The sequence below is a fragment of the Ovis aries genome, chromosome 6 (assembly GCF_016772045.2).
Source record: "Ovis aries strain OAR_USU_Benz2616 breed Rambouillet chromosome 6, ARS-UI_Ramb_v3.0, whole genome shotgun sequence".
NCBI lineage: Eukaryota > Metazoa > Chordata > Mammalia > Artiodactyla > Bovidae > Ovis > Ovis aries.
The window spans coordinates 113132606-113159186 of NC_056059.1; the positions used below are offsets into that span (position 1 = coordinate 113132606).

General features: G+C 44.5%; 1 pseudogene; it reads right to left on the reverse strand.

Annotated features, from left to right (window-relative positions):
* Positions 1-21056: 21056 nt before the first annotated feature.
* On the reverse strand, positions 21057-21150 carry LOC114115444 (U6 spliceosomal RNA; annotated as a pseudogene).
* Positions 21151-26581: the final 5431 nt, after the last annotated feature.

Below are 26581 nucleotides of genomic sequence, written 5' to 3' on the forward strand. Positions count from 1 at the left end.
CTTACTGCTATTCCATCAGGTTAACATGGGAATTAGTAACCCCATTTTACAGATGAGATCATTGAAGCCCAGAGAGATTATGGTTTATCCCAGATCAAAGAATAGTACTATTAAGCTGAGAATGAAAAAAAAAAGAGTGAGGGGAGAAGGGGAGGCAAAGCCCTCCTTGAAGATTTTATCCCATAAGCAATTTGAAAGGGTAAATGCATTTTAAGAACATTCAGGGGTAGTGATTAGGATTAGGAAGTGAAAATTCTTATATATATATATATATACACATACATATATATATATATACACATATATACATACATATATATATACATACATATATATATATATAGAGAGAGAGAGCTAGTGTTCAGTCGCTCAGTCATGTCTGACTCTGCGACCTCATGAACTGTAGCCCACTAGGTTCCTCTGTCCATGGGATTTCCCAGGCAAGAATACTGGAGTGAGTTGCCATTTCCTCCTCCAGGGGATCTTCCCAACGCAGGGATTAAACCCAAGTCTTCCGCATACTGCATTGGCAGCTGGTTTCTTTGATACTGTGCCCACCGGGCAAGCCCGTATATTTCATGATATATATGTTTGTGTTAGTCACTCAGGGTGTCCGACTCTTTGTGACCCCCATGGACTGTAGTCCACCAGGCTCCTCTGCCCATGGACTTCTCCAGACAAGAATATTGGAGTGGGTTGCTGTTTCCTTCTCCAGGGGATCTTTCTGACCCAGGAATCGAACCCAGGTCTCCTGCATTGCAGGCAGAGTCTTTACCATCTGAATCACCAGGGACTGCCAATCATTATATATATATATATACAAACACACACACACACGTGTATCATATATCTGTATATGATGTATATGTATGTATGTAAGACGTTAATGAAAAAACAAGATCTGAATCACTTTGCTGTACACCAGAAATTAACACAACATCGTAAATGAACCATATTTCAATAAAATTAATTTAAATAATACAAAACCCACATTCGAGTATGATCTGATGTTCCCTTTTGAAACAATGAATTCCCTTTACACTATACAATTATATTTAGTCCAACATCTGCTGCTCTGCTTGCTGAAACATACCCTGGTTTGTTTCTGAGGAAGTTACCTCTTGCCTGCCAGTAACCCAGAACCTTCTGGGAAGGAGCAGGTGCCAGGGTCCAGGCCCCACCTCTGGCTGGTTCTCTGGGGGCCCCGTGTCCTGAGAGGCCCAGCCAAGGCCAGCAAGGCTGGCCTCCCAGGTTTCCCAAGGCCAGTGTTTTCATTGCAGTTTCCTTTTCTCCATCACAGAAGCTGAGACGACATCGCACAGAGAGCAGAAGAAGCGGAGTTCAGAAATGAGGCCTCGCAATGCTTTTGACTGATGAGATGGTCAGAGAGCATCATCGACTCAGTGGTCATGAGTCTAAGCAAACTCCGGAAGTTATGAAGAACAGGGAAGCCTGGCACGTGGCAGTCCATGGGGTCACAAAGAGTAGGATGCCACTGAGCGACTGAACAGCCACAACAAAGGTTTTGAACTTAAGTAACTTTTCTTAAACTGTAGTCTACTCCTGGTACTTTGCAGTTGCCCAAGATACCAGTCTCTCCCTCCCCTATCTTCTGCTTTCTTTTCTTAAGCAACTTGAGTTGAGTTTTTTAAAATGGCCGTTGAAAGACACCTAAATAGCATACCCTCTCATGGCTACTAAATGTGCAAAATTGTAAAAATAATCAAAATTTGGCAAGACTGTGGGGAATAGGCTCTCTCCTACACAACTTCCATAAATATAAACTGGCATATACATATATGTATGTGTGTATATATATGTGTGTGTATATATACACATTATATATATAAGCTTAAAAATGTATATATACCTTAGCATTCAAAAATTCCACTTAAACATTTTTATCATAAGTAATCTAGAATGCGTGACACAAATTAGTCAGAAGAAGCATCCACAATTGTAGTTTATAACATCAAAAAATTGAAGGCAAGCAGCCAAAAATAGGAGATAGAGAGTGAGACGCCCACACAGCACAAACCAAGCAGAATTTAAAGTAATCCTGTAGGAGAATATTGACTTGTCAAAATGTTCATAGAATACCACTGAGTAAAATAAAGACTATGAATTATAGGTACTGTATTGATTTTGTTTTCTTGCTTTTAGTTGCTTAATTGTGTGTGACTCTTTGTAACTCCATGGACTGTAACCCTGAGGCTCCTGTGTCCATGGCATTCTCCAGGCAAGAATATTGGAGTGGGTTGTCATACCCTACTCTAGGGGATCTTTCTGACCCAGGGATTGAACCCAGGTCTCCTGCATTGGCAGGTAGATTCTTTACCACTGAACCACCTGGGAATTTTACTTTTGCTTATGAGAATGTAGATTTATATTCCTGTACAGATTATGAGGAGGGTATCCCCCTGTATATTATCAGTACATTTCAAACTTTTTCCTTCGTGATTGTATTTATTTTTAAAATGTGCTTGATATCACAATTACAAAAATACCATTTAAATTTTTTAAGGAAAAATAAATCTTACATTACAGAAAAATTATAAAAACAAAGAAAAGACCCCATATATAAATAATGAAGGGCATATAGTCATTCTCATCCTCATACAACTGGGTATCTTACATTGCAGGCTTTTTCTAGTTACTTTATATTACAGCAGTTAGAATATACGCACAATTTTGTATCCTGCTTTTCTCAGGATATTTTGGGGGGTATTATTTGATAGTTGTGTTGGTATGTAGTGTTTTCTAGATCATTGTCAGATATTTCTACCCATCATTCTTAGCGGTTATGTAACATCCCATGTTGGTTACCATTCCATGAATCTGTTGTACTTTTATTTAACCATTCCCATATTGTTGGAAAAGGAGGCTGTATAATCCTTCAAAAATAAACTCCGCATCACTGCGAATTTTGGATGGTTCCCTTACGTGAAACCCCCAGAACAAGGCTCATTTCCTCACCTAAGGAAGGGCTCTTCCAAAGGCACTACGTAAATTATGCAGCTTCAGAGGGCGAGCTGCAGTGTGCCCTGGGCTGCCCCGCACCAGACCTGCTTCTTACTGTAGGAGCTGTGGGCACAGCTCCCTCTGCCCGAGCCCTGCCGGGACCATTCTTTCAGGTGTGATGGAGGCAGAGAGCTAGCGATGCCCAGAAGGAGGCTGGGACCAGCCCGAGGGTCTGCTGGGGAAAAGTTCAGAGACCGAAGCTGGATAAGATCTTTGCAGTTACTCCTAAGTGCAACCTAAGGCTTAGTGGCCATTGACTGAGTCAATATCTGACCTGGAGCCTGGTTGGCTGAGGCACTGAGCCATTTCCTTGGGTCCAAGGCTAGAAAGTGGAGACCCTGTAATGGATGGTTGCTGGGGTTGGGGCTGGGGTTGTTTTTTCCCCCTGAAAGAGAGAGAGTAATGGAGGGAGGCTGGCCTCGCATCAGGAGGCCTTTGGTTCTACCAGCCAAATATATGACTCTGAGGTCTTCCCGACAAGATGGGTCCAATAATACCTGCCCTGCCGGGGAGGCTGAGAGCCATCGATGAGAAAATGGATAAGAAAGTCCTTTGTAATCTCTAGTGAAGTGTCCCGATGAGGGTTAAAGATCTTCCATGCTTGATAAAGGTAAGAAAATGGCTAGGGTGCCTGCTTATCCTGGCGGTTTCTTCATTTATTCCACTTTTGTCGAATGCCTGCTGTGTGTCAAGTCCTATTTTAGATGCTTGGGATGCAACAGCGGACAAGACTAGAAGGCCTTTCATGGAACTTTACATCCGACCAGGTGGAGACAAACACTGCTGTAAGCAAGAGACCTTCAGAAAATGGTACCAAGAGAGAAATAAAAGGGAGTGATGCGATAGAGAAGCAGGACCAAGAAATAGGGCTTTCTTCTGTGAGCAGAAGCTCTCTAACAGGTGTGCCAACCTCGCATTAAGTTCTGAAAGGCAGGCAGCAGCATACCTGCTGAAGATCAGGCAAGATGTTCCAAGGAGAAGGGACAGAAATGACCAGAGCGCGGAAGTGGGGACAACCTTGAAGGGCGCTCTAGATTGAGTGTGTGTGCTCCCCCAAATTCCTGTGTTGAAACCTAATCCCGAGTGTGATGGCATTAGGTGGTGGGACATTTGGAAGGTGATTAGGTCATGAGGGTGGTGCTTTGTGAGTGGGATTTATGTCATAAGGAGAGGCACCATTAACTAGATTTATTGTGAGCATTTTGTAGTACACGCATATACTGAATCATTTTGCGGTACACCTGAAACCAGCTCATGTACAGGAGACTCAGTGGTAAAGAATCCACCCGCCAACACAGGAAATGCAGGAGACACAGGTTCAGTCCCTGGGTGTGGAAGATCCCCTGGGGAAGGAAATGGTACCCAGTTCAGGATTCTCGCCTGGAAAATCCCATGGACAGAGAAGCCTGGTGGGGTACAGTCTATAGCGTTACAGAGACGAACACGACTGGTCACGTACTCCTACACCTGAAACCAATACAATGAAAGAAAAAAATGTGTCGCCGTGAGCTGATAGCTGATGAAGATGGTTGATAGTTAATATAGCACAGGGGTCCCCAGCCTCTGGGTGCCGGGGTCCAGCCCCGGTGGATCCAGGGAATTCGAAGGTGGGGACGGAGTCAGCGTCCTGGAAAAAACTTATTTAATTACAGATACAGAGGGAGATTAGAAACAGATAGTGTAGTAGGAGAATTAGTGGAGAAAAGAGGCTGAATAACTGGTTTACATGGAATCCCAATCGCCACCTAAGTAGGCCGCAGGCATCTTTCCATTCTCCCGAAGGAGAGGAGGCACTGAGGCCTCCCCGTTCCGATCTCAGAAGCCCAGGCAGAATTAGCAGGCTTGGTGAGTACCCACATTTCAGATGGGAATTCAGCCAGGAAAGCGGAGAGCAAGAAAGAAACGACACGGGGGAATCAGTCTTTCCAGAAACTGATCCGATTTCTTTATTTTTCAGGTTTGTTTATATACCTTTTTGTTATACACAGGGATGAATACAGAGTCAAGCGGGGGTCAGCAGACCTGACCTTTGTCACAATCAGGTGCTTCATATAAAATTATACAAAGGTCTTGTGAGTTTCATCATCTTTTAGCCATGAGACCTGCTGACATTTTATGGCCCTTTCTGATACCGGTCAGTTAACCAGAAAACTTATTTTTCCAGGGGTCATTTTTTCTTAAATCAGGTGCCACCCTCCAAATAAAGTTGCATTCCTATAGGGTGAGGGTGTAGTGAGTTACAATCAAGAAAGGAATTTACTTAACCTAAGGTTTAACATGATTAATCTTAAAGGTTAATACTTATTTCTCCTATATGCTAGTTATATTCATTATAAGGACAGAAATATGGAGATTTAGCAGCAAGTATTGGCTCAACAAATGTAAATCCTTCACCAATGTTCCCCTTAAGATCTATTTTGTCTTAAGATAGTGATAAAGTTACATAGCATAGTGATTTATAGTGATTTATAACAAAGTACAGTGATCTATAACAAAAGAGAAGATTCATTAACTCAAAAAGTCTAGTATTGCTAACATCAAAAACTACTATATTTCCTTTTCTATATTCCAAATACATTGATTAATATATTCCCAGGTGCCTAAGGATATGGAGGCCTGATGGCAATCATTGACTCATCAATGAAAAAAGCCCTATGCTAATACTCCAAACTCTCTGTGCTGTTTATGGCTGAGAGGCTGTCTCACAAGCTAGTCTGTCAGCAGAGAGGTTTGACCTGAGACATCCTTGTCACACCCAGGGCAGGGAATTAGCAGTAATTATTGGCAGGACAAATGAAAAAACCCTTCACCAATATAATTCCTAATCAACCTACTAATGCTATACTAATGATCTTCTAACTTCTCAAAAGAGTCTGTATTTAGAAAGTTTTAAAACATCCCGTGCCTCTCACAGTTAGGCTGTAAACAATCACATGCGGCCAGACGAGCCTGATCAGGCAGGCCAGAGAACCTCCAGAGTTCGTAAGCTGAAACACTCTTGTCACGCCCAGGAATTTTTATTAACCGAAGCTGCAAGTTAACTCCTTCTCTGAGAGAAATGGTTATGGGGGAGAGCTCCCCGTAAAGTACTCTGATTTGAGGGTAGATGCTCGGGAACAGGGGGTTTCCTGAGGCTTGATCAAGCCTTTGCGTATGCCAAGCTTCCTTCCTCATGACCTTTGCCATGGGCGGAGTTCCTCACTCTGGCTCCCAACCTCTGGGATCTAATGCCTAATGATCTGAGGTGGAACCGTAAAAGAAGTGAAGTGGAATAATAATGGAAGTGAAGTGTGCAACAAAGATAATGCATTTGAATCGATCTGAAACCTCCCCCCAACCAATACGGGCAAAAATTGTCTTCCATTGAACCTGTCTCTGGTGCCAAAAAGTTTAGGGATCACTGATACAGCATACCCTTTTTCCTACTTTGGTATATGTTTAAAATTATCCATATTTAAAAGCCTAAAATACAAATTTTATAATAACGAAAGAAGGAAGCTGCAGAGCTTCCTTTCTCTGTCATGTGAGACCACCTGCCAGCCGAGAAGATAGTTCACCGTTGAACCCAGCCTTGTTGGCACCTTGATCTTGGACTTCCAGCCTCCAGAGCTAAGAGAAAATAAATTTCTACTGTTAAGTCACTCAGGATGTGACATTTTGTTATAGGAGCCTGAAGCAAACTTAATGAGCCCATAGGGCTGTATCAGATCAGTGCAGTCGCTCAGTCATGTCCAACCCCATGGACTGCAGCACGCCAGGCTTCCCTGTCCATCACCAACTCCTGGAGTTTGCTCAAACTCATGTCCATCAATATGGTGATGCTATCCAACCATCTCATCCTCTGTTGCCCCTTTCTCCTCTTGCCTTTGTTATGCTCCAAGCCCGTATCTCCAAACCAACCGAGAGAGCAAGTCCATCACAGTATTGCAAATGCAAGAAGGGAGTCTGTTTATTCCTAGCGCGCTAGGGCCCAAGTCTCATCCCATACAAGGGAATCTGACAAGAGCCCTGAACAAAGGAGTATGGTGGCTTATATACAGGCAGTTCTTTGTCTCAGTTACAGGAGTAGCTGGCGTTACATGATTGGCCAGGCAGGATGAGCACATATCCTGTCTCTTTCTGGTAAACATGACTCAGGTCCTAGAGACCATCGTTTGGTCCCTAACAGCCTTCAGTCTTTTTGAGCATCAAGGTCTTTTCCAGTGAATCAGTTCTTCGCATGTGGTGGCCAAAGTATTGGAGCTTCAACTTCAGCATCAGTCCTTTCAATGTATGGTCAGGACTGATTTCCTTTAGGATGGACTGGTTGGATCTACTTGCAGTCCAAGGGACTCTCAAGAGTCTTTTCCAACACCACAGTCCAAAAGCATCAATTCTTTGGTGCTCAGTTTTCTTTATGGTCCAACTCTCACATCTGCACATGACTACTGGAAAAACCATAGCTTTGGCTAGACGGACTTTTGTTGGCAAAGTAATGTCTCTGCTTTTTAATAAGCTGTCTAGGTTGGTCATAACTTTTCTTCCAAGGAGCAAGCGTCTTTTAATTTTGTGTCTGCAGTCACTATCTGCAGTGATTTTGAAGCCCAAGAAAATAAAGTCTGTCACTGTTTCCATTGTTTTCCCATCTATTTGCCGTGAAGTGATGGAACCAGATGCCATAATCTTAGTTTTTGAATGTTGAGTTTTAAGCCAGCTTTTTCACTCTTCTCTCTCACTTTCCTCAAGAGTCTCCTCAGGTCCTCTTTGCTTTCTGCCATAAGGGTGGTGTCATCTGCATATCTGAGGTTATTGATATTTTTCCCTGCAATCTATAGGTCTGTATAGGTTTGTTTACAACTTGCTCCTTGGTTAGCAGAATGTCTGTAGTTAGGTCATATGCTAAACAGGGGTGAGATTGCCCTCAAAAAGCAAAGACTGGTTTTTTTATGTGACACAAAAAGATTCTGCAGTTTCTATGTATAAAACACAAATATATAAATGATACGTACACAAATACACAGTGTATCTGTGACATTAAAATGTCATGGGAGGAGTTGATTAGGAAACAAGTATCTTCAAAAGGTCCTTGAAGAGTCAATTGTGAGGGACTTTCCTGGTGATCCAGTGGTTAAGAATCCTCTTTCCAATGCAGGGGACATGGGTTCAATCCCTGGTCAGGGGACTAAGGTCCCGCAAGCTGTGAGGCAGCTATGCCCCCATACTGCAACTGAGACTCCATGCAGCCAAATAAATAAAAATAAAACAAATGAAATAAATTTTAAAAAGCGTCTACAGTGAGAAACTGACTGAGAAATATTGAGTTAGAGCCAGTCAATGATAAGGTTTTCTTTTACAGCCAGAACATGAATTCTAAATCCTCAGACACGGTCCTTCCAACATCACCTACCATGAGCTCTCAAGAGACACATACAGAAAACCAACATGGAAGAAGGAAGCTTGTTACTAGCTGAGACTTTGGTCATTCCAGCTAAGTTGTGAGAGTCAGAAAATTCCCCCCAGAAAGAGGTTCAGTAGGAGAGAACTTACTTTTCCTGTCACAGAAATGAATCCTAGAAGTAAGGAGTCCAAGACTGACATGGCAGCTTCACAATGACCTTGAGCACTGGTTCCTTCCTCATGGTCTAAAAATGGTTGCTTGAACTCAGCCATCCTGTCTGAAGCCCAAGCAACTGTAAGAAGGAGAAGCAGAAGAAGTCATATGTCTTTCCTTTGCGGACACTTCCAAGAATTGGTGCATATCAATTCTGTTTACATCCCATTGCCTTAACTCACTCAACGTGACCTTTCCCAGTGGTATGGGGTGTCAGAAATCAACTCTTTATTCAGGGCAGTTCAGCTCAGGTTGGATGCTGTCTTATTCAGGAAAAGAACAGATGCTGGGGGGACCTCTAGCAGTCTCTGCCACAATGTGTAAATCTCATGCGGACCCTCTGTCCTGGGCTGTCCGACCTATATGATGCATAATCAGGAGTTCTTGGCCTGGGTGAAAAGAATTTCCTGGGTTCCTGTCCCTGAGGCCTTCCTCTATTTGCTGACGAATTTTTTAAGGCAACAATGAACCAGTGAGATGCAGATGGCACATTTTGCTTAAGAACACTGGCTCCAGGTACCATTTTAATTTAAATATTGGAGAGAGAGACTGAGAAGGGAGAGAGAGAGGCATCATTATTTTTTCAGATTTCTTTATATTCTTTTACAACATTGTATCACCCACTAGTATGATCTGATTAGAATTCTAGAACCTGATTCATCCTCCACACTCACTATTTTTTCTTGCCAGGGGTGGGGGAGGAGGAAGAGAAGCTCAGGCACTCCTTCCTGGTGGGAGGTCTCCCGGGAGAGGTCCACAAGGGAGCGCATGGAGAAGTGAAGTGGAGTCGCTCAGTCATGTCCGACTCTCTGTGACCCCATGGATTGTAGTCTGCCAGATTCCTGTCCATGGGATTCTCCAGGCAAGCATACTGGAGTGGGTAGCCATTTCCTTCTCAGGGGATTTCCTCAACCCAGGGATTGAATCTGGGTGTCCCACACTGCAGGCAGACTCTACTTTCTGAGCCACCAGGGAAGCCTAGTTCACAGAGAGCCCCAACTAATTAAGGAGAAGATTCCAGAAGGGATCTTGTGGATATTACGTGCTGAGTGCTGTCATCACAGTATGAATAGTGACTCAGTAGTAAAAAATATGCCTGTAATGCAGGAGACGCGGGTTCCATCCCTGGGTCAGGAAGATTCCCTGGAGAAGGAAAAGGCAACCCACTCCAGTATTCTTACCTGGGAAATCCTATGGACAGAGGAGCCTGGCAGCTACAGTCCATGGGGTCCAAAAGAGTCAGACACGACTTCACGACTTTACAGCAACAATGACATGTGGATGGAAGGAAGAGAGGAGGGGCAGGATCCATAGATACCGTGATGTCAGAGGTGCCAGAAATGGGAAAGGGGCATTTAAAGCAGAGCAAAGGCCTTAAGTGGTGAGGATGGGAGACACATTTGGGGGGTGCTTCTTGTTTGAGGTGAAGGTCACAAGATGCAGAGAATGGTAGAGGTGGAGGGTGGAGGGGGAAAATCTGTTGCAGATGGATTTGCTTTAGGGAGAGAGTGGCAAGCATGATTCCAGTTACTTGGCTCTAAATGCCTTCTTTGAAGTTAATAGATTTCGGTCATTAAGAAACAAAGAGCTGGACCAAGAGGTCATAGATAAGCACTGAACCTGGGAAGATTTTGAGCCCAAACTCTTCTAAACCTTGGAAATAACAACTTTGAGAGCTACAGGACATGGGGGGCTAGACGTTGGAGAACCCATTCCACAGCGTTGTTGAAACCAAGGCAGTACTGGGTTGAATCGTGTGCCCCCAAAATTCACTTGAAACCCAAGACTGTGACCTTGATTGGAAGTACAGCCTTTGTAGGCGTCATCAATTTGGTGAAGATGGACTTGGGTGAGCCCTAAATCCAATATGGCAGGTGTCTTTATAAGAAGCAGAAAAGGCATACAGAGATGAGCAGGAAAGATCATGTGATGATGAAGGCAGAGATTGGAGGAAGGGTCTACAGATGCAGCAAGGTCAGCCAGCAACCAGCAGAAACTGGAACAGGTGAGGAAGAATCCTCAGCTGGAGCCCTCAGAGGGAGCACAGCCCTACCAACACCTTCATTTCAAATTCTGTCCTCCAGAACTATGGAGGGATAAAATTCTGTTGCTTGAGTGAATGAAGGAGTGCTCAGTTGTGTCTGGCCCTTTGCGACCCCATGTACTGTAGCCCACCAGGCTGCTCTATCCATGGAATTCTTCAGGCAAGAATACTGGAGTGGGTTGCCATCTCTTCCTCCAGGAGATCTTCCTGATCCAGGGATCAGACCACCCTCCCCCAATGTTGTCTCCTATGTCTCATGCATCATAGGCAGATTTTTTTTTTTACCACTTGAGCCATCAGGACATCCCTCTTAGGTATTGGCTTAGGCCAGTCTGCTTATGGTACTTTTTAATGCAGCTCAGAACGCAAGCACACCAACCCTGAGTGAGCTCCAGTGGCTCACCAGCACATCAGCAAAGGAGAGAGGTCTTGGGTTGGTGGCCCTTCCATGCAGTGTGTGTGCTTAGTCATGCCTGACTCTCTACAACCACATGGACTGCAGCCCCCAGGCTTCTCTGTCCATGGAATTTCCCAGGCAAGACTACTAGAGTGGGTTGCTGTTTCCTTCTCCAAGAGATCTTCCCAACCCAGGGATTGAACCCATGTCTCTTGCATCCCCTGCATTAGCAGGCAGATTCTTTAACACTAGCACCACCTGGAAAACCCATGCAGGGATGGGGGTTACAGGGAAGTGACCTGACAGACCAAAGGTGGGAGATGCAGAGGAGAGGACAGAGCCAGATTCACAAGTGATAGGACACGCCTTCAAGTCCTGAGAGGCCACTGGATAGAGCCCTCCAGGAACACAGAAATAAAGAGAAGCAAGGTGCAGGCTGGCTTTGGTTGCCATGGCAAATGCACTCTCCCTCGCCTCACAATGCACCCGCCACCCCCCACAATCCTGCCACTCCAGACTGTAAATCCTTCCATAAATGCCGAGCACATAAAAAGCATGAATGCCCCTAGTCATTCTTATTTACCACTCCTATTTTAGAAACAAAATTAATTTGTACAATGCATCAAAGTGAATATGCCCTGAAGTCTAGAAAGCCAGTGAGCTGGAGCATTTGTGGCGGTTCCATTGGTTGGGACGCCATGAGCGGTTCATGGGCTCGGGACTTGTCGGTTCAGCTCTTGTGGTTTGGTGTCAGGCTGACTTGTGCCCTAGGATCCTTGGACTTCCCAGGTGGTGCAGTGGTGAAGAAGCAGCCTGTCAATGCAGAAGATGCAAGAGACTCGAGTTCAGTTCCTAGGCTGGAAAAGGAAATGGCTGCCCACTCTTGTATTCTTGCCTGGGAAATCAGGACAGAAGAGCCTGGAGGGCTACAGTCCATGGGGTCACAAAGAGTCGGACACGACTGAGCACACAGATGTACACACACATAGGATCCTCATCTGCAAATGAGGGCATTGAATTGTCCAAGCCAAGATCTTTTCTGTTGGAAAACTCCTGCAGGAAGGCTGGCCCTGAGCAGTCGGTAGCTGAGAATGATCCCCTGGCCATCCTCTGTCTTGGATGGGGCACCCAGGGGTGCCGCTTTGCACCTTGCAGGACAGGAGGAGGAGGGTAAATTGCAGGAGGGTCTTACAGCACCATCATACGGATTTCTCTTGTGACCCGAATGTCTAATTCTACTTTTGGTCTATCATTTGGGGCAAAATAGCATGTGTAACAGTGTTAGCTAGTGTTTATTGAGTCAGGCACTATCCTAATCAACTTTGATTTTTAACCTATTTTTTGATGATTTTTTTTTTTGATGTGGACCATTTAAAAAAGCTTTTATTGAATTTGTTACAAATTTTTTTTCCTGGTTTAGTGTTTTGACCTTGAGGTGGCTCCCCAACCAGGGATGGAACCCACACCCCTACATTGGAAAGTGAAGTCTTAACCACTGGACCCCCAGGGAAGTCCTACCTTTGAATTTTTAAATGTTACCCTTCACCTTGTATCTATCAGGTGGGTACCGGCATCTCTCCCACTTTACAGCAGAGGGCATTCGGTACAGTGGCGTTCAGGAGCTGACCCTACATGCCCTTAGCTACCATGCTCTGCTGTCTTCCTAAATATGATTGGAGTAAAGGGACTTTATTTAACATCAAGAGATGATGGACCAGGTCTCACAGAGCAGGACCATGTCTGCAGGACTTTAGAGGGAGAGCCCCATCATCTTTATGTATATGTCTTTTCCCATCCATCCCGCCATGGGTCAACCAGCCATCTTGAGGACACCCCTGAGGCAGTCAATTGAAATTCACACTTGTGGGGTACAACTGCCTTTCCTTCAACATCACACAGCTGCCGCTCCCTCCTCCCACATGGTCAGGATCCACGGTTGTCGTTGCACTGAGCCACTGGAAGTCCTCGGGACTCGTGGTTACAAGTCCCTCTTGGTGTAGTCAACCAGGAGGGTCTCCAGGAGCTGTGGTCAATCCTAGGCACAATGTCATCTGGAAGAGAAGATGAGGCCCTGGAGGGGCAGTGTGGGGAGACGGTGACGGAATTGCCCCAATGCCTCAAGCCCCGTGCAGCCGAGCCAGGACCCAAAGCAGCCAGATAAGCACAGTGGGGCCCATGGCAGCCGCATCCGGCCCCACACGGCCTCTTCTCTGTGCTGCTCGGACTTAGCTCCAGGAAACACCTTCCTTGGCCCTTGCCAAGGGAGATCGCTCCTCCCTTCTGTTGCTCTAGAATGGAGTGGTTGACTCCACTCTGTCAACGTGAGTGGTCCCTAGCCCTGCTTCTCACGTTGCCAATGATCCCTGCCTCATGCCCACCCAAGTTCACGGATCACTGTGCCATTCAAACGCTTCTTAAGAACCAAGTGCTTGGTTGACACAGTGGAGGAAGGAGAGGGTGGGATGAACTGGGAGAGCAGCATTGAAACATAAACATTACCATCTGTAAAGTGGACAACCAGTGGGAATTTGCTGTATGACACAGCGCTCAAACCCAGTGCTCTGTGAACACCTAGAGAGGCGGGATGCGGTGGGAGGTGAGAGAAACTCAAGAGGGAGGGGACTTATGTATACCTATGGCTGATTCGTGTTGTTGTAAGGCAGAAACCAACACAGTATTGTACAGCAATTATCCTCCAATTAAAAATAAATACATTTTTTTCTTAAAAAAAAAAAAAAACAAACTGCACTAGGAGGCTCAAGGTTCGGTGCTTTTCAAAGAAGAGTTAAGGCTGTTCCTTGCTCCTGGGGGCTGCTGGATGATCACAGATTTCTGGTCAAAGGGAAAGAAGCTTCTTGGAGATCTTGTCAAAATAAATAGCTTCCTGGATCCCCTTGGGGAGAGTGGATTTCTGCAGGTCTGAGGTGGAAATTAGTTTTAATGTGCTGCCATGGGACACGCTGTGAGCATGGACTGGTGCCCCGGAACTCCTAGGTCAGCAAGTGGTCCCTTCAGACAACCAAAAACCCAAGGTCACACCCAGGCCATGTGATAACCAGCTCTTGTCCAAAGGGAGAGCTTTTTGGTCTTTAGCCAACTTTGGTTTTCTTCCTTTCCCTTCATTCCGGGTGTGCCTGAGCTTGATTTTATAAGAACAATGACTCAACACTGGCTCACATTCTCTTCCCAGCCACCTCTTCTTTCCTGAACTAATTGGGGCCTTTTTCATTTCGTCAACCTACTCTAAAAGGTGTGCGTGTTGAGGAGGAGTCAAACAGCCTTTCTTACTGGTGGTTCTGTTCTCAATTTTACATACACTCGACAAAATACTTGTCCTCACTCTTTTCTTCCACCTCAGGTTCAGTTCAGTTCAGTTCAGTTGCTCAGTCATGTCCAACTCCATGACCCCATGAATCGCAGCACGCCAGGCCTTCCTGTCCATCACCAACTCCTGGAGTTCACTCAGACTCACGTCCATTGAGTCTGTGATGCCATCCAGCCATCTCATCCTCTGTCGTCCCCTTCTCCTCCTGCCCCCAATCCCTCCCAGCATCAGAGTCTTTTCCAATGAGTCAACTCTTCACATGAGGTGGCCAAAGTACTGGAGTTTCAGCTTTAGCATCATTCCTTCCAAATAAATCCCAGGGTTGATCTCCTTCAGAATGGACTGGTTGGATCTCCTTGCAGTCCAAGGGACTCTCAAGAGTCTTCTCCAACACCACAGTTCAAAAGCGTCAATTCTTTGGTGCTCAGCCTTCTTCACAGTCCAACTCTCACATCCATACATGACCACTGGAAAAACCATAGCCTTGACTAGATGGACCTTAGTCGGCAAGGTAATGTCTCTGCTTTTGAATATACTATCTAGGTTGATCATAACTTTTCTTCCAAGGAGTAAGCGTCTTTTAATTTCATGGCTGCAGTCACCATCTGCAGTGATTTTGGAGCCCCCCAAAATAAAGTTTGACACTGTTTCCACTGTTTCCCCAGGTAACGAAGTGTAAAACTCAGTCCCTTATCTAAGCTTCATATATATCAGTCCACAAAGCAGCTTTTACAAACTTTGAAAGTCTTCACCAGAGAGGGTCATATTTATGCCTCACAGTAACTATGATGGAAAAGACCTCCTTATTCCAGGTTGAAATGTTCCCAAATTCTTTTATCATCAAAGCCTTTGGGGATGGAGAGCTGAATCACTACTTTACTGTGTGGATGTGTTAGTGGCTAACCTTGGGTCCACTTACTCAATCTACCGATGCCAGATTGCGTGAGGCAAAATGCAACGTTTATTGTAAAGGCACCTGTATAAGAAGGACAGGTGGCTTGCGCTCTAAAGCCCTGAATTCCCTGAAGAGTTTCAGCAAAGCATGTTTAAAGGCAAGGTGAGAGAGGGGCATCCCAGGACGTGTGATCAATTTGTGCACAGTTCTCTGGTTTGTTGGTGGTGATCAGTCCTTAGGCACCAGAAGCTCCGGGGGCTACATCTCATGATCATCAAGGAGCAGTAGCTGTGGTTGTTCAGCCACTCAGTCATGTCTGACTCTTTGCAACCCTGTGGACTATAGCATGCCAGGCCTCCCTGTCCTTCACTATCTCCTGGAGCTTGCTCAAATTCATGTCCTTTGAGTCAGTGACGCGATCCAACCATCTCATCCTCTGTTGTCCCCTTCTCCTCCTGCCTTTGATCTTTCCCAGAATCAAGGTCTTTTCAAATGAGCCAGCTTTTCACATCAGGTGGTCAAAGTATTGGAGCTTCAGCATCAGTCCTTCCAATGAATATTAAGGGTTGATTTCCTTTAGGATTGACTGGTTTGATCTCCTTACTGTCCAACTTCTTCCATTTGGTGGTGGGTTTTTTTTCAGCATCTGAACAACTCGGCAAATATGCACCAGATACTATTATTTAGATACTTCAGAGAGGAGCCAAAGCAGAGTATACAGGGGCTGGGTCTGTCCTGGGAAGAACCAATAAGGTCCTGCTCCATTAACAGACGCTCTGTCCATGATCAACTTTGGTTTCCGTCTCGCTCTTTCTTATACTCCTGCCCTAGATAGCAAATCCAGAGGTGCTGTAGCTTTGGTTATTTTGGACTTTTGGTTATTTTGGTGAACATTTAAACTTCAAAGGGAGAAGACTGCCATGACCCACAATGTGTCCTTCTCTCCAGCAAAAAAACAATAAAAGGAAGAGACCCCATGGCTTAGCAAATCCAGCCACGTTTTCTGAACATGTTCTGAGTTCCTGCTTCGTGAGAATCCACATTTCCACATACTCGGTGCTACCTCAAATTCAGAAAATTATTCTTTTTCGGGTGGAAGGATACTTCCTCCTCTATCTGCCAGTGGGACCTCTCTTCCCTCAGCTCGCCTTTCTCAGTTACCATATCCTGAGTGTTTCCTTCCAAAAGACCCCAGGCACCTCCAGTTCCCCGTGTCCTGAAGGGAAACAACTTCTCTCCAGAATCTATTTCAAAACTCTCCTTACCTGCTTGCTTCCTTGTAAGATTTTATTTTTCCCCCTGAAGTCCTCCTCTTTGGATGCTATGGATGCTATGCTCATTCTCAAACATAAATGAACTGGGATAATTTATTATGTCTTCTTTTTCTAAATACTGAACTGGAAGGAATGCACTTATGCATGAAATGGCTTGAAAGTGTGAAAAAGGAGAGGGGTTATACTGTTTCAATTCTCACTACCATGATTTTACAAAGAACACTTTAACGATGACAATATCTGATCTTTATGTATAACTTTCCAAAGTGCTTTCACATATATGATCTCATTAAATTCTCACCCCAAAAACAGTGGAGGAAAAGTTCTACAACCGAAAGATCTGAATCCGAGCCTGCCCTTTACTTCTTACTAGCTTCCTGAACTTCAACACCAGGCATAATCTCTGGATCTAATCAAGATAATATAACGTTACCTCAAGGGTACTTAAGCTTCTGAACATGTGTGGAAGTACACTGTAAGCCAATGGCCTCCAAAGGCCTCTAAGACTCTACCTTCTGTGAAGTTACACCTGGTAAAGTGTCAACTTTCTCCTGTGGTCCTACTGTGCATTATCTTATTTCCCAAGCAGGCAGTGTCAAAATGACTTTAGCTAACCTATAGGCTCCTTATTCATTTCTGTGGCATCTGAGTCGGGTGCCCTACCGTTGCTCAATAACAATTTATTCAATGAAAGGATGAATGTTTAGCAAATGGGGTCATTGGTCATGTTTGCATCTCTATTTTCAGTTAAAACCCTTCATTTCGATTGGGGTCTCCTTCCCTAATTGTGTTCTGAGCGCTGATCAGAATGGAAGAGTGAGCTTAATTTTTCAGGATACTCAATAAAATATCTCTGCACATCTGTTGAGGCTTTTGCCCTTGATGAAAACAACAAACATTATAAATATATGTACGTATATGGAATAATTATTCTGAGAAAAACAGGATGAGAACTGAGTGAGGCTAAGAAATAATGATCTCTTGTTACTGAACCAAGGAAGAACCAGATAGCTAATTGATTTGCTGAGAAGTTATCTATGGCTGGAAGTTAACCTGGAATTTGATCTCTAGTTATAACACATGTGCAGCAAGATGAAACTTGAGCTTTTTCTGTTTTTAAGGCATCACTGCTGTTCAGCTCCTCCTCCCAAGAACTCTCCTAATTCATGCATGAGTCTAGCTTCTCTCACTCACTGACATTCAGTAGTTGAGGCCCGCCTCCAACCCATAATATCAACCTGTCACTTTGGTGAAGTAACTCCCATGCTGGAGGGCGGGGGAAAAATCAACTGAGAAGAAGCCAGATAAAACATGAAACCGGGGCACAGCTCGACCCATCCTTCACAACGTCTTCAACATCCACAGTTTGCCTGATTGGAAAGCAGGACGCGAGGATGCCCGATCGCTTGCTCCCTCCAGTTCCATGGAGCCAAAAGCTTCACTTGTGGCTACTCACGCCAGTTGCCTGCTGACCTTTTATGGGTTGCAACCCCGCGTGCTTGAGCAACTGATTTGTTCCAGCTGCAGCTATATTTTCTACCTTCCTTGTTACTTAATTGATCCTGGCTGTGCCTGGCCCTGGAAAGAAGCCCTCCTGGACCTTGCAACATATGTTATAGATCCTGTATGTCCTCCTGTGTCCTGACAAGGAGCATAAAAATCAGAAATGGCAGGAGATGAGAGGAGGGGGGAGTCCAGCGGAACAGGATGGATGCAAATCGCTTGGGTTGTCTCCTTGTGTCTCTCAACCTCAGTCCGCTGCTCCCTGGACCAACTGACTTTCTTCCTGCAGACAGCTCATCTCTCAAGACAAGCTATCTCTTCAGATTTTAGAAAACTATAATCACCTACAGACCTTTACAGACAGAAGAACAAAAACAGAACAGCAAATGGTTTCCTTTCCTTATTCTTTGTTCTTTATGCCATATGCATTTCTAAGTTCTTTTCTTTCGCTTCATATATATACATATATATATACATTTGATTGAAGTATAGTTGACTTACAGTGTTTCAGGGGCACATCAAGGGGATCCAGCTATACATGTACACATATATTATTTTTGAGATTATTTTCCGTTATAGGTTATTACAAGATATTGACGATAGCTCTCTGTGCTATACAGTAAACCTTCGCTGTTTGGTGCATATCTATTTTTTTAATTAGAAATCTAGCATTCTGTTCATACTCCGTCAAACAAGCGGAATCAAAATGTCATACATTTTTTAGTTAGCAAAAATTCACAAGTTTACTAAAATATATATATGTATGTATACAAAAGCTTTTCTACTACACTTGATAAAGGTTTAAAAAAGAACATCAAAGAAAGAAGAGATGAGGAAATTGGAAATCATTAACTAAATAAATGGGAGCACTAAATAGGAAATAGAAAAAGTGAAACATAGCAGATAAAAGAAAAGATCACATTTCTAAGTTCTAAAGAAAAATGTAGGAGGCTCTTTTATTTATTGTTCAACTCAGGTAAAGAATCTGCCTGCAATGCAGGAGACCCGTGTTTGATCCCTGGGTTGGGAAGATCCCCTAGAGAAGGAAATGGCAACCCACTCCAGTATCCTTGCCTGGAGAATCCCATGGACAGCGGAACCTGATGGGCTACAGTCCATGCGGTTGCAAGAGTCAGACACAACTGAGGGACTAAACCACCACCACCACCACCACCACCAAGGACTTGATGGAGTGTTTGCCTCCAGGGAAAGAGAATTGAGTTAGAGTTCTGGCCCTGTTGGAGCTCATAGTCATACAAGGGCCAAAGATACAAAAACGATACAAAAAGCTGCAATATCATGGGATGTGTCTTAGCCTAGATCACCAGTGCCCAGTGCATGGTGAGTCACCTCTGGGTCTGCCAAGACACTTCGGTGGATCTGCAAGGTCCACACACTTTTACCATGAAACTGATGTGGTATTTGCCTTTTCACCCTCTTTCTCTTGTGAGTGTGAAGTGGAGTTTCCCAGAGACAATGTGACATGTGAAGTTGCAACAGATCGCAGAAGCAAACAGAACAACCGAGTTGGCTTCTGTTAAACCAGGCACTAAAGAGATGTTCACAATGAAAAACAGCACACTCTCCTCGTGATCATTTTCTTTTCCAAAATAGAGCTGTCCTTCCTAAAACTGTTTCCATGATTTACTATGATTTTTAAATGAATTAACAAAGAATTCTCAGAATCAATTTCTTGTATAGTTGCTGTTCAGTTGCTAAGTCATGTCTGATTCTCTGTGACTCCATGGACTTCAGGCTTCCCTGTCCTTCACCATCCCCAGAGATCACAGAGTCAGACAGGACTGAGCCACTGAGCAAGCACAGAGTTTATAATTTTGCTGTGACAAATATGTTCAAAGGATGAAGAGAAGAAAAAAATCTTCCAGAATCTAGAGTAAGAAGCTGCCTAATCATGTAGAGAGGAAAATGGTGAGGTCTCAATAGATAGGTAAGATTTAGGATAGGTTTTGGAGGTTGAGTTGAAGTTTGCAGAGAAAGAAGGAAAGCAGAATGTTTCAGGTAGAAGTAGCTGCATGCTCAGAGACATAAAAACAAGAAATGGCCAAAAGGAAGAGAAATGATAGCCCAGATCTAAATAGTGATGGGCACTATTGTCAGAAGATGATTGCTGATTAATGACCAAATCAATGCTCCAGGGGAAAGTGTTAGGGATGCCAGGGCAATGGGGGGTCAGGGAAGGTTGCTCCAAGCTCAGAGAAAGCTTCAGGTGCAAGATCAGGATAGAAGCAAAGAAAGAAATAGCTGCAAAGGCTAGAGAGGTTTGAGGCTTTGATTTTTAATCCATTGGGATATAATTCTTTCAACTTGAGTATTGAGGAATTTGTCTTTCGGGTATTTGTCAGCCTGGGGAATGGGCTTCTTCTACTTCTTGGGGAAATAGAAGGGAGCCTAAGTATTTTTTAATATAAAACTTTGTGTTGTCTGTATAAAAGCTCTTAGGAGAAAGACTTGAAAATCTCGTATGGCCTCAGCATCCCTGAGGAAACTTTTCAGACTAACACTTCCTGTTATACTGCAAGAGCGCTTTGAGAGCGAACAAGTCTGATGAATTCACCCTCTACTGCACCTGGCCAGGTATGGATCAGGCTAACCAGCTCCTCTTTCCTACTGTCATAGTACAAAGAGAAGAAAATGAGATTTAACTTCAAATGAAGTATGGGTGGGAAAAATCTGTATATCATATAAGGGCATCAGTAAATGCCTTTAAAAAAAAAAAAAAAACCACTTTCATTTTGTATCGGAGTAAAGCTGATTAACAATGTGATAGTTTCAGGTGCGCAGCCAAGTGACTTAGCCATACCCACACATGCGTCCATTCTCTGCCCAGCTCCCCTTCTATCTAGGCTGCCATGTAGCACTGCGTGGTTCCCTGTGCTATACACTAGCTCCTTGTTGGTTATCATTTTAAATATAGCAATGTGTACATGTCCATCGCAAACCCCCTAACTATCCTTTCTCCCCATCCTTCTCCCCTGAAACCAAAAAAAAAAATATGAAATGCTTCACGAGTTTGCACATCATCCTTGCACACAGGCCACCGTGATCTTCCCTGTATTGTTCCTCTTTCAGTATATGAGCCCCTTTTGTTGTTGTTGTTGTTCTTTGGGCTAAAATGATAAGAACGAAGATTTCTAATGCTGTGTCCAGATAGAATTTATTTTAAAGCAGTTCGTTGTTGCTTTTCCATTTTGGTTTTTGCAGAAATTGTCACCACTCTTTCGATTCCCACTTTGCCGTGTTGGGATTGCCCAGAGTGTGTGTCCCATAAGAAGACTAGAAATAGTTTTAAATTGAATAGATCCGTGATGGTTTTAGGTTCCCAGGCAAAAAAATTCACATGGGTAAATCGTTTTCACTGAAAAGCAGTTAGGAGAATAGGTGAAGAGAGGAAATGGACCAATTTTATTTTTCTTTTCTGACTACAGCTTCTTTAAAGACCAAAGCTGAGGTTTGCAATTGGCAGCTAGGAGAAGCTGACAGCTGCATCTTTTCAGATTGGGGCACAGACTACCCTCTAACTCTTTACTCTTTGTGCCTGGAAAATGTGACTCTACTCAAAGATTTCAGGCAGAAAATAGTGTTTGTTTATTCTTCAAAGACTTTCATTGGCTTCTCTTGCGGTCTTTCTGGATATGCCTAGAAGGGACCCATTGTGTGCAAAGCTTGTCAGCACCATTATTTGTGATTCAGAATACATTTATTAAGCCCTGGCATAGACCTGTCCCTGTAGTCGGCAACAAGGATGCAGAGACAGAGTTCTTCCTGTCCAGAGGTCGCCACATTTACTGAGGGAGTCAGGAGGGCCAGCTGCTGCGGGAGCGACAGTGGGGACTCCTGGGCCCCCTGGGGTGTCAGGGCAGATGCTCTGAGGGAGGGGACAGCCTGAGGTGAGACAAGAGGGACCAGACAAATCACCAGGGACCTGGGAAGTGGTCACACGCAGCGAGAAAGATGACGAGAAATCAAGGGACTGTGTGGGGTCTCCTGTAGCCACAGTAGCTTCCAAAGCCTGCAGCAAAGTACATTCTGGTGAGCAAGGAGAGAGCATCTTGAGAGAGTTAGAGACACAATGTGTGGGGCCTTAGAGTCAGGGGAGGTGGTGCATCCATCAGGGTCCTGGCAAGTGCAGACAGAAAGGTCCACTCACAGAGCAGGGTTAAGGGACCAGTGACGTCAGTGGGTTGCAAGCACTAGGAAACAGATGAGGCCAGGACCTCTCCCAGGGGAGAAAACAGTGAGACTGGGGCTGCGAGGATGGCCACCCACCAGGATGGTGAAGATGGTCACCCGCCAGGAGATGCTTTAAAGGGACCAAGCTATAGCTGGAACTCGGGCTCTGCAACAGGGAGGAGATGGGAGGCCACACCTTGAACTCTGTTTCCTGTAGCTTCCACCCTATCCAGCCCCTCCCCTGGCCAAAGTCAACCAGCGGCCAGAGGGCAGCAGAGCTCTGGGAGGCAGGGGTCAGTGCTCAGACACAGAGCATCCACAGTATCACGTTCTGTATCTAAAGCACAATCAGTCAGTGTTGACCTTCACACAGATATTAGGAAGGTTATTTTATAAGTTTTAAGACATACCAAGTGAAACAGGATTTAGATAAGTATTACAAACATAGGTAATTATGATAAGCTTTTAGTAACAGCTGATGGGTTTCCTGTATTTTGTTAAAAACACATACATTTCTAAAACCACCTTCTAACATTTAAGACCTAGATCTGTTCTTCCTATAAGCCCTGAGATGTTTATTTGATTCAGTGATATTTGGTGGGAATTCAGCTGAATTTTCCTTAGTGATTTATATATTCCTGTGAGGCACATTAGGAGGAATCATGTGACTGGAAGAACAGAATGTGGAGAAAGAAAACATTTACTGAATACTTACTTTATTCAGTTCTGTTCAGCCGCTCAGTCATGTCCAACTCTGCGACCCCATGGACTGCAGCACGCCAGGCTTCCCTCTCCATCACCAACTCCCGGAGTTTACTCAGACTCATGTTCATCGAATCGGTGATGCCATCCAACCACGTGATCCTCTGTTGTCCCCTTCTCCTCCCGCCTTCCATCTTTCCCAGCATCAGGGGCTTCTCCAGTGAGTCAGTTCTTCGCATCAGGTGAATACTTACTATGCGCCTACAGTCTCATTTCAACTTCACAGCCACCCTCTAATTTCTTCACACACTGTAGGTGAGATTAACTCAGAAGCTCATTACAAACTCATGGAACCAGGAGTCAGACCTGAGTCTTTGCGATGACAAAGCCCATCCTGTTTTCAGAAAACCCGTGTCTTGTGTTAACCTGTCATGTGGTCTCATACACTAAAGGTTCCTGTTGGAAAACAGGCAAATTACCTTTTTTTTTTCCTCCTCCTCTTCCTCTTTCTTTCTTCCTTCTTTCCTTCTTCCTCCCTCCTCCACATTCTTGCTTCCTTTCTTTCTTGCTATTATTTTCTAAACTCAATGTATCACAGGCAACATTTTTTTCATCTCCCATCTCTGATGCTTCCTTTAGAAAACAAATCCTATATGATAAATGGTATAACCTTTAGCTTAAATAGCTACTAAATAGATCAGCATTGCAGAAGCTCATTCCTACATGAGCCATCTGTGTGAAGAACTCCTATGACAAGAAAACAGAAGCCTGCTTTTAGAGGCTCCTAAGGAAGAGAACAGCTTATTGGAAAGAGTTTCTTTGCAGGGATCATATTTGCAAAACTTGATCTGGAAAGAACACAGTGAGGAGGTATGTGCATTCTGTCTTACCTGTACTGGTTCCAGTGTTATCTGAGTTTTAAACTTCTGGAAAATTTTATCTTCCATTGATTCACATTTTGCCATGGAATCCAATTCTTCCCTGGATGTTTCGACTGAAAAATCATCAATGGAACTATTAGAGCAACAGGAATAATCACTACAACTTGACCATTCACGTAGGCTGAGGGAACCCAGTTTGAGATAAGTCAAGTCAAGGTTAAATCAGAGAGCGAAGACCAGATGTTTCTATATGCTCTCCCTATTCATTCATTCATGGAAATCAATGCTTTAAGACCATCTGGGTTTCCAGGTGCTCCACAAAGCATTATTTACTATGCTGGTGCCCACTGAACACTTCTCAAGCTTAAAATTGAAAGAACAGACTCAAGTCAAGGCCCCAGGATTGCATCCAGCACATCACAGGATACCCAACAAATGTGAGCCTCTCTGAGCATACTGTCCTCATCACTCCTGCCAGACACACCCTAATGGTCATTTCTTAGATGGGGAAACAGTGGAAACAGTGGCTGACTTTATTTTTCTGGGCTCCAAAGTCACTGCAAATGGTGATCACAGCCATGAAATTAAAAGACGCTTACTCCTTGGAAGGAAGGTTATGACCAACCTAAACAGCATATTAAAAAGCAGAGACATTACTTTGTCAACAATCCATCTAGTCAAGGCTATGGTTTTTCCTGTGGTCATGTATGGATGTGAGAGTTAGACTGTGAAGAAAGCTGAATGCCAAAGAATTGATGCTTTTGAACTGTGGTGTTGGAGAAAACTCTTCAGAGTCCCTTGGACTGCAAGGGGGTCCAACCAGTCCATCCTAAAGGAGATCAGTCCTGCATGTTCATTGGGAGGACTGATGTTGAAGCTGAAACTCCAATACTTTGACCACCTGATGCAAAGAGCTGACTCATTGGAAAAGACTCTGATGCTGGGAAAGATTGAGGGTAGGAGGAGAAGGGGACGACAGAGGATGAGATGGTTAGATGGTACCGCTGACTCAATGGACATGTGTTTTGGTGGACTCCAGGAGTTGGTGACAGACAGGGAGACCTTGTGTGCTGTGGTTCATGGGGTCACAAAGAATTGGTCACGACTGAGCAACCGAACTGAACTGAACAGTCTGAGCATCTTCTACCTCACTGAACTCTGATTTTGAGTCTTTCCATGTCACGTGCATTTCTTTTCCCATCTTTACACTTGTTCACTCAGCCATCAAATAGTCATCAAATGCTCACCATAGACCCCCCATTCCTTATCCACATGCAGTTTCCAGAATTCCCGTGTCACAATCCAGCCACCCCGGCCCTCTGTGGCCTCCAACAGGCTGGTGTCTCTCAAGAGAACCTCTGAATTGGGCTTCCCTGGTGGCTCAACTGGTAAAGAATCCACCTGTAATCCAGGAAACCCCGGTTCAATACCTGGGTTGGGAAGATCCTCTGGAGAAGGGATAGGCTACCCACTCTTGTGTTCTTGGGCTTCCCTGGTAGCTTAGTTAGTAAAAGAATCTGCCTGCAATGTGGGTTCAATCCCTGGGTTGGGAAGATCCCCTGGAGGAGGGCACAGCAACCTACTCTAGTATTCTTGCCTGGAGAATCCTCATGGACAGAGGAACCTGGCAGGCTGCAATCCATGGGGTCTCAAAGGGTTGGACACAACTGAGCAACTAATCACAGCACAGCACCCTCTGAAGATAATCAAGTTGATGTATTTGAGAAGGCATGAATGGTGCACACCATCACAGCTGGGTCTGACAAGGAAGCCATAAATGCCTTTCAGAGCAGGGCTCCATCAAGTCTATGAACACATACAAGTTTCAGTGTAACCTTTAGGGCTTGGTAAATGCTCTTCCCTCAGGCCGCAGGGCATTCTCCAACCTGTTTGACCCAAGACACCTCAAACTCAAGTTTCGGCTAAGAACCCAGCTACCCTGAGGAAGCTTTCTTTTTCTTTTTGAAGATTTTGAACATATATAAAAGGAGAACAAATACTGTAATGAACCCCATCTACCCATCAACCAAGTCCAACACTGTCATCACATGTCCAGTGTTGCTTGCTCTGTGGACCTAGGAGTGGGGAGCCAAGTTGGGTGGAGCTGGGGTTTTGCCCAAAGGATCAGCAGGGAGCACTAGGTGGGTTACAAACACAGAAATGACAAAGAGCTGACTCAGATCCGCTTTCCAGGGAAGACCACTCTGATCTTTGAAGATGTATGAGAAAGGGGCAAGACTGAACTTGGGGATATCGAGGAAGAAGGTGTTGTTGGAAAGTAGGAGGAAACTTAAAACGCAGTGGGGGATAGGGTCCCTGCATAGGCAGATGGAGTGAGCTACAGTTGATCTGTGTAAGGCATGCTTCAACATCAGCAGGGCATGGGGGCGAAAGGTTCCAACGTGGGGAGTTTGAGAAGCCTCCTTGTAGAATGGTATGGTGTGAGCGTGTTCTTGAAGCCAAGTAAAGACAAGAAGCTATAACTGTGCCTCTGTGCAAAGAGAGCTTACCCAGCAAAGAACATTGTTTATGGTGCATTGGTAATTAAACTTGACCCTCTCTTCGCTACACTCCACCGACCTTCAGTTAAAAGGACCCCAGCATCTGTGTGTTGTTACTGTAATGAACAGCGTTTCCACCACCGCCCCTCATCCGAATCCCCGGCAAGTCTACACGGTTCTCTCAGAGTCATCACCGTGGGCGCTCACACTTCCATCATAAAACCTCACATGAATGTTTCTCACAACCACTTTGCTTT